The sequence below is a fragment of the Carettochelys insculpta genome, chromosome 28, assembly GCF_033958435.1.
Source record: "Carettochelys insculpta isolate YL-2023 chromosome 28, ASM3395843v1, whole genome shotgun sequence".
NCBI classification, from domain to species: Eukaryota; Metazoa; Chordata; order Testudines; family Carettochelyidae; genus Carettochelys; species Carettochelys insculpta.
In genome coordinates, this window is record NC_134164.1 from 16,832,689 (window position 1) to 16,839,961 (window position 7,273).

The window sequence follows — 7,273 nt, forward strand, 5'->3', positions numbered from 1 at the left end:
GGGGCCACATTTGAGGTTCTTTGAGCACCTGGCTCCTGAGATCCAGCCACTCCCCAAAAGCATGAAACAAACCCCCCATGTCTAGCCCTGGGATGGGAACTCTGGTGCAGCTCCAGCCACAGCTCTTTGGCTCCATCTCAGCCAGTGCATGGCCCCTGCCCCTGGGGGGAGCAATGCGATGAATGACTCACAGGGCTGGAGTGCTGGGCCCTCGCACAGGTGTGGGGAGGACAGTGGGGCAGCAGTGATGCGCCCCAGGCCTGGGGCGGGCTAGGACCCTCTGCATGAGCCAGGGCCTGGGAAAGCCCAGCACGACTCCCTGCCGACTGGGGAAGGCTGGTGTCAAGTTAATGCATAGGCCCACGGGACTCTGTTCCATGTGGGCACCTCACAGGAGCACCTGGACCTCTGTAGGATCCACTGCTGCCAGAGCTGTGGTGCCGCCCCCAGCTCCTCTTCTCCCCAGCGACCCACCCCCAGCTGGACCAGAGGAGTGGCCCAAAGGGCAGCTGGAGAGTCCAGGGCCCCATCGTGGTGGCCCAGACCACCCCCCCGCCTCTGTGGCTCTTACCACAGCCCACTTCTGGCCTGGCTGGGGGGGCTTTGGGGAGGAGGCAGAGCAGGGGATAGGTACCCCCAGGCCCACCTCACCCCCCCATGCAGATACTGGTGGTGCTCAGAGATGGGGGCAGTGCAGCACCTGCTGCCTGCCTGAGGCTACGATGCCCATGTTAAAAGTCCGAGGGAAGGGGTCTTTGTGCGCAGAGCCCCAGTAAATCTGACCCTGCTCTGGCTCAGCTGTGCTCCTCAGGCCCAAGTGCAGTGCTCCTGCTGGGCTGTGTGCTGCCTGCGCCGGGGGGGCGTGGGCTGGGGCATGCCATGTGCAAACACCATGGGGATGCAGCCTCACACTGGCTGTACATGGCCCAGCGATGCCGTCAGTCTGTTGCCAAGTGACCAGCCCCGGCCCACACAAAGAGAGGTAATGAGGGTCTGCTTTCCATCGCCTGCGCTCATCTCTGGGGCTAGGGATTTCCATCAGATGGGGGGATGTGCCAGGTGCCGTTCATGACAGCCCAGGTGTCAAAGGGCTGGGACAGCAACAGCAGGGTGTTCAGAAGGCTCCCCTCGGCGCAGTGCGCTCCTTCCCTTCCAAAGCCCATGTGGGAATGTGGCCATTTCTGGGGCGGAAGGGAGCAGGCAACCCGCTGTCTGTGCACAGTAGGGAGGAAATCCTTTCAGCGAGGACCTCCAGGCGTGTGTGTGTGTGTGTGTGTGTGTGTGTGTGTGTGTGTGTGTGTGTGTGTGTGTTCACCACTGAGTCCACTAAGAGGCAGCAGACATACACTCTCCCCAGCCTGCTCACTGCCCTGTGCAATACTAGAGGTGTTCTGGGGCACCGCTGAGAGGGCCTCACCAGGGTCAATTGCTTAAAACAAGGCTAACGCCTGCCCAGGGCTGGGGGCCCTCCTTTGTAAGGCACCAGCCCTAGCACACAGAGCTCTTCTTTTGCTGCACTGTACAGCAAGCAGTCACACAAGCAATTCCCTTGCACACTCCAGCTTCCCTTGTGCCACAACCAGTCCCCTTCTCACACAGATGAGAGGATATGAAAACCAGTCTCACGAAATCCAAACAGGGTCTTCTGACCCAAAGGATCAGCCACATTTCCAGGTCAGTTCATACCTCAGATTTAACCCAAAAGAGCATGCTGGGCCAGTCCTTTAGAACTGAAAATCTAGAGGATTATTAATACAAGAAGAAGGAAAACTACATTGGGAGTACAATTGTTAAAGCAATCGATTTACACCCATTACCAGGTTCTTGGTGCTGGCTTGCAGCAGAGGTGGGACAGACGGCTAGCTTAAAAGTCTCTGGAAATCATCCTTTGGTAGAATGGGCCATCAATCCTTCCAGGCCCGAGTTTACCACAAAGATACTTCTGAAGCAATGAGCTTGAGTGAAGACAAAGATGGAGGAACCCCAGCACTCTCTTTATACCCTGGCCCCTGCGGAGGGGATTCCATTGGTCTTGCTGTGTCACATGAGCAGGTCACCAGTCTGTGTCCTTTTACGCAATTGGCTATTGCCTATCTGCTGGTCTCAATGTTCGCAGCAAAGTTCCTCAGATGTGGATTGGCACCTATTAAGGCCATTTATCTGTCAAATACTGATTCACTGCAGTAGTAACCCTTTCCCACTAGCAGTTCAGTAGCACTTTAAAGACTAACAAAATAATTTATTAGGTGATGAGCTGTCATGGGACAGACACGCTTCTTCAGATTATACCCATACCAGAAGAGACTCAATATTTAAGGCATGGAGAACCAAAAATAGTAATCAAGGTTGACAAATCAGAAAAATTATTATCAAGGTGAGCAAATCAGAGAGCAGAAGGACAGAAGGAGGGAAGGAAGTCAAGAATTAGATAAACCAAAGTACGTAAAAGAGTCCATATAATGACACAGATAATTGCCATCTCAGTTTGTTAATGTGTCGAATTTGAATATAAAAGAGAGTTCAACAGCCTCTCTTTCCAAATGGCTGTTAAAGTTCCTTTTCAGTAAAACACAGACTTTCAGGTCATTAACAGAATGTCCCACTCCATTAAAGTGCTGGCTGACAGGTTTGTGAATCAGGAGTGTTTTCATGTCTGTTTTATGCCCATTAATTCTTTGTCTAAGAGAGTTTGAAGTCTGTCCAATATACAAAGCGTGTGGGCATTGTTGGCACATGATGGCATAAATGATGTTGGTTGAGGAATATGAGAATGTGCCTGTGATTCTGTGAATAACCTGGTTAGGTCCAGTGATGGTATCTCCAGAATAGATAGGTGGACAAAGTTGGCAACGGGGCTTGTTTCAAGGAAAAGTTCCAGGACTGGTATTCTTGCGGTATAGTCTGTGGTTGTTGGTGAGAATCCTCATAAGGTTGGGAGGTTGTCTGCAGGAGAGAACAGACCTGTCACCTCAGGACTTCTGGAGATTTCTACGTACAATGATTCCACAACCATGCTCAGACTGACATTATACACAAACAATACCAAATGAGACACAATCTCAACTATGCTGAATGCTATCATAGGATCATAGAACAACAGAGCTGGAAGAGACCTAAAAAAGCCATCAAGTCCAGCCCCTGGCCCTACGCAGGACCAAACCCATCAGATCAGCCCAGGCAGGGCTTTGCTGAGGTGAGACTTAAACACCTGCAGGGATGGAGACTCCACTACTTCCCTGGGCGGACCATTCGAATGCTTCACCACCCTCCTAGTGAAAAAGTTTTTCCTAATGTTCAACCTGGACCTTCCTAACTGCAACTTGACACCATTGTTCCGTGTTCTGCCATCTGTGACCACTGTGAACAGCCTCTCTCCAGCCTCTTTGCAACCTCCCTCCACTAAGTTGAAGGCTGTTATCAAGTCCCCCCTCAGTCTTCTCTTCTGCAGACTAAACAGTCTCAGTTCCCTCAACCTTTCTTCATAAGTCATATGCTCCAGCCCCCTAATTATTTTGGTTGCCCTCCGCTGGACCCAATCCAGTGTATCCACATCCTTCCTATAATTGGGGGCCCAGAACTGGACACAGTACTCCAGATGCAGCCTCACCAAAGCCGAATAAAGAGGAACAATCACTTCTTTGGATCTACTGGCAACGCTCCTCTTGATGCAACCTAATATGCCATTAGCCTTCTTGGCTCCAACGGCACACTGTTGACTCATGGCCAGCTTCTCGTCCACTACAACTTCCAGGTCCTTTTCTGCAGAACTACTACCGAGCCAGTCGGACCCCAGCCTGTAACAATGATTGGGATTCTTCCAGCCCAAGTGTAGGACTCTGCACGTATCCTTATTGAACCTCATCAGATTTCTTGCAGCTCAGTCTTCCAATTTGTCTAAGTCACTCTGGACCCTGTCCCTACCCTCCAGCGTATCTACCTCTCCGCCAGCTTAGTGTCAATCCACAAACTTGCTGAGGGTGCAATACAACCCCTTATCCAAGTCATTGATAAATATGTTGAACAGAACAGGACCCAGAACCGAGCCTTGGGGCACTCAACTAGAAACTGACCGCCATCCTGACGTCGAGCCTTTGATCACTACCTGCTGGGCCCAACCTTCTAGCCAGCTTTCTATCCATCTTACCATTCATTATCCAATCCAAATTCCTTTAACTAGCTGACAAGAATATTGTGGGAGACTGTATCAAAAGCTTTGCTAAAGTCAAGATAAATCACATCCATTGATTTTCCCCTATCCACAGAGCCAGTTATCTCATTGTAGAAACGAATCAGATGGGTCAGGCATGACTTGCCCTTCATGAATCCATGCTGACTATCCCTGATCACTTTCCCCTCCTCCAAGTGCCTCACAATAACTTCCTTGAGGAGCCCCCCCATGATTTTTCCAGGAACTGATGTAAGACTGACCAGCCTATAGTTCCCAGGATCATCCTTCTTCCCTTTTTTAAAGATGGGCACTACATTTGCCTTTTTCCAATCATCCAGGATCTCTCCCAATCTCCATGACTTTTCAAAGATAGCAGCGAAGGGCTTGTCAACGACATTTGCCGACTCACACAGAACCCTCGGATGAATTAGGTGCGGGCCCATGGATTTATGTACGTTTAACTTTTTTAGATAGCTCCTAGCCTGTTCTTTCCCCACCAAAGGCTGTCCACCTTCATCCCACAGTGCGTCACCTATCACATTAGTCCGGGAGCTGTTCTTGTGCGTGAAGACAGAGGCAAAGAAAGCATTAAGTACTTCAGCTTTCCCTACATCATCTATCACTGGGTTACCTCCCTCATCCAGTAGGGGCCCCACACCCTTTCTGATCACCTTCTTGCTAACATGCCTGTAGAAACTTTTCTTGTTATCCTTCACATTTCTCGTGAGTCGCAATTCCAGTTGCGCTTTCACCTTCCTGATAACTGCCCTACATTCTCGAGCTATACTTTATATCCCTCCTTAGACATCTGTCCAAGTTTCCACTTTTTGTAAGCTCCCTTTTTGTGCCTAAGTTTTCCAAGGATTTCCTCACTAAGCCAGTCTGGTCTCCTACCATATTTACTTCTCTTGCTGTGCATCGGGATGGTTTCTTTCTGCACCTTCAATAGGGCTTCCTTAAAATACTGCCAGTTTTCCTGGACTCCTTTTCCCTTCATGATAACATTCCACAGGCTTCTGCCCATCAGGTTCCCAAAGGAGTCAAAGTCTACTTTTCTGAAGTCCAAGGTGTGTATTTTACTGCTCTCTTTCCTTCCTTTGGTCAGGATCCTGAAGTCTAACATCTCACAATCAAAACAAAAAGCAGTCAGGTAGCACTTTAAAGACTAGCAAAATAGTTTATTAGGTGAGCTTTCGCGGGACAGACCCACTTCTTCAGACCATATGGTCTGAAGAAGTGGGTCTGTCCCACGAAAGCTCACCTAATAAACTATTTTGCTAGTCTTTAAAGTGCTACTTGACTGCTTTTTGTTTTGATAGTGTATAGACTAGCACGGCGTACTGTCTGTTACTATCTCACGATCACTGCTTCCCAGGTTGTCACCCACCTTTACCTTCCCTATTAACTCCTCCCAGTTTGTAAGCAGCAGGTCGAGCCATGCACGTCCTCTGGTTGGGTCTTTCAGCACTTGTACCAAGAAGTGATCCTCAACATTCTCCAGAAATTTCCTGGACTGCTTGCGTACCACCGTATTGGCCTCCCAACAGATGTCAGGGTAATTAAAGTCCCCCATGATAACAATAGGTACGTCTACACGTGAAGCCTACATCGAAGTAGACTGTTTTGATGTGGCGACATCGAAATAGGCTATTTTGATGAATAACGTCTACACGTCCTCCAGGGCTGGCAACGTCGATGTTCAACATTGACGTTGCGCAGCACCACATCGAAATAGGCGCAGCGAGGGAATGTCTACACGCCAAAGTAGCACGCATCGAAATAGGGGTGCCAGGCAGAGCTGCAGACAGGGTCACAGGGCGGGCTAGCGCTTCCGGGGCAACAGCTAGCCGCTCCCTTAAAGGGCCCCTCCCAGACACACTCAGTCTAGACAGCACGCGGTCTGCAGAGCCATAGGCACACAGACCTTGGGCGACCCAGTCATGGACCCCCAGCAGCAGCAGCAGCAGCAGCAGCCAGAGGTCCACCCAGCCGCCCCTGCAGGAGCAGGGCTTGCCCTGCTTCATGCCATGTGGGAGGCAGCTGAGCACCTCCTTGCCACACAGGAGGAGGAGTGGCCCGCAGGGGAGGAGGACTCAACCCCCAACCCTGCAGCACCCCGACTCCCCACCCCCCGCCTCACATGCTGGCGGCTGTGGAGCTACCCCACCAGCACCGACTGGTGGGAGCGGCTGGTGCTTGGGGAGCGGGACGACGACCGCTGGCTCAGGAACTTTAGAATGAGCCAGCAGACATTTATGGAGCTATGCCAGTGGCTCACCCCCGCACTCAGGCACCAGGACAAGGCCATGTGGCATGCCCTCCCTGTGGAGAAATGGGTCGGCATCGCTGTCTGGAAGCTGGCCACTCCAGACAGCTACCGATCCGTGGGACAGCATTTTGGCGTCGGCAAGGCCACCGTCGGGGCTGTCCTCATGGAGGTAAGAGGACCCACAGGGGGAGGGGGGGGAGGCAGCCCTGGCAGGGCAGGGGGGCCCGGGCAGGGCAGGGGAGGGCAGGGGAAGGCAGGGGGGCCCTGGCAGGGGAGGGCCACACACACCCTGCTCACCCCTCATTGGTGCTCTCTCATGTGCTTCCCCTGCAGGTCGTGCATGCCATCAATGCCATGCTCCTTCACAGGCTCGTGAGGCTGGGGGACCCGGATGCCACCATCGCGGGCTTTGCCACCCTGGGCTTCCCCAATTGCTTTGGGGCTCTGGATGGGACTCACATCCCCATCTGCGCCCCGGTGCACAGTGGAGGACGCTACATAAACCGGAAGGGCTACCACTCAGTGGTCCTCCAGGCCTTGGTGGACAGCCAGGGCCGTTTCCAGGACATTTATGTGGGCTGGCCTGGCAGCACCCACGACGCCCGGGTTTTCCGGAACTTGGGCCTGTGCCGCCGGCTGGAGGCGGGGACCTACATCCCCCAGCGGGAGATCCCTGTGGGGGACACCACCATGACCCTCTGCGTCATCGCAGATGCGGCATACCCCCTCCGGCCCTGGCTCATGCACCCGTACACGGGCCATCTGTCTGCCAGTCAGGAGCACTTCAACCAGCACCTGAACCATGCACGCCAGGTGGTGGAGTGCTCATTTGGCCG